This window comes from Echinops telfairi, unplaced genomic scaffold (assembly GCF_000313985.2).
Source record: "Echinops telfairi isolate 266 unplaced genomic scaffold, ASM31398v2 ScPeMD7_7424;HRSCAF=8462, whole genome shotgun sequence".
Lineage (NCBI taxonomy): Eukaryota > Metazoa > Chordata > Mammalia > Afrosoricida > Tenrecidae > Echinops > Echinops telfairi.
The window spans coordinates 7,446,072-7,448,013 of NW_022111324.1; positions in this window are offsets into that span (position 1 = coordinate 7,446,072).

Sequence of the window (1,942 nt, forward strand, 5' to 3'; positions counted from 1 at the left end):
TCCTCTTGTCCCACTATCATGTTCAGCCTTCATTTGGGTTTCAGTAATTCCTCCTGGTTACATTGTCCTTGATCAAGCCCTACCAGGCATCCTACACCCTCCTCCCCGTCAATATTAGATCACCTGCTGTTCCTTTGTCCCTGGGTTTGTTGGCAACCCCCTTCACAGGGAGTTTCTTACTCATTACTTCTCCCTAGAAGAAAAAAAGCTACAAAATAAAACTTGCTAGGCTAAATAAAGGAGTGCTGGTGCCATCGTGGTTACCATTGGGTTGCTGGCTGCAAGGTCAGCTGTTTGGAACCACTTCTCCTCCAGCATGTTACCAGTTGAGGCTTTCTACACTCCTAACGGGCTACAGTCTCAGACACCCACAGGGTTACAGTCAGAACTGGCTGGAAAGCAGCGAGAGGCACTTCACATTTTTGACCACCTCAACGTCACAAGGAGGGTTGGCCTGTTTGGCTAACCGGTCTCACAACTGATCCATTTCTCTGGTTTGCTTCCCTTGTTTCTGTCTGATGAACATTTACTCACCCTTTAAAGGGTATGTCAAATGTTACATCCTTGATAGATCTTTTCCAAACACCTATTGGCCCAGTGGTTTTCAAAATGGGAAGGTATAGGTGTGTGTTGGGTTGCAGCACCATCAGCAGAGGAGCTTATGTGCATCTTTTTGGGAACCACTGTTGTTGGTGGCCTGGGAGGTCCTCCCTAGTAACCCTCGTTGTAGGAACAAAGGAGACCCCAAATTCAGATACAGTTTATAAAGACATATTTATTAAGTCATACACAGGACAGAGACAAATCATCCACATGAGGGAGACCGTGGACATAAGGCCATAATGGTGTCCAAGGACCCAGTGGATTAAATAGGACATGAGAATGCAAAGGAAACTGCCACAAAAGCACAGTTTGTGACAGATGAACACATCACAGGCATAGGTGGGATTATAGAAGCTGAAATGGGACTATGCTCGGAACACGTGCATTATGCTAGACGGAAGAGCTCACAAGATTGGCTCAGGGCCCTCAGGTCATGGTGTTCAGGGAATGACTCATGACTATGTGAGCCCAGCAGCACCCACATTTCCATCAAGGACAAGCCGAGGCAAGTCCCTGTGGGAAAGACTGCAACCAGATGGAATGAATGAGCATAATGACACATTGTAAAAAATGTAACCACTGACACTGAATAAACTGATTAAAGTTGCTGTGCAAATATTCATCTGAAACACAACAAAATATTATTTAAAAAAGCAATCTGACTGCCTGTGGATAATTCTTCAAAAGGGCCTATTGCAAAGCAATCTCTACTACTGCAGACAAAGCAATTTCTACTAAGCCATGTCCTTGGCTGTTGGTTGACTTCAAAGTGATTTTAGGAAACCATTTTCTAAAGGATTCAGGGTCAAAGGAGCATCTCAGGGCAACTAGCTGGGTGAGGCACTCCAGCCTCCTGGAACCTGCATTCCATGCAAATAAAGTTCTGTTTGTCACGCACATGTATTCTTGGATTTAATGAGTTTCGTATTAATCAGTCTAGTAGGGGAGTTGGAGACTGTTCACAGCTAATTGAAACACCATGTCGAGTAGAGAAGACAAGGTATATACCAAGTCACTGTCCTTGGGTCTATAGTGACTCCATAGGACAGGGTAGAACTGCCCCTGTGGGTTTCCAAGGCTAACTCTTCATGGGAGTAGAGAGCCTCGTCTCTCTCTGGAGGAGGGCCTGGTGGCTGACCTTGCACTTGGCAGCCTGGTTTGTAACCACGATGCCACCGGGGCTTCTGAGTAGCTACCAGCTGCTGAAATCAACATTGTAAGATCCACAGTAGAGAGATTTTGCTTCCCACTTGAAGGTGTAATTTCTGAAGAGTGTACCCATAGAGAGGCACAAAGAAACAATTGACTTTCAGGATGAGAGAAGAGATGGTCAGATAGG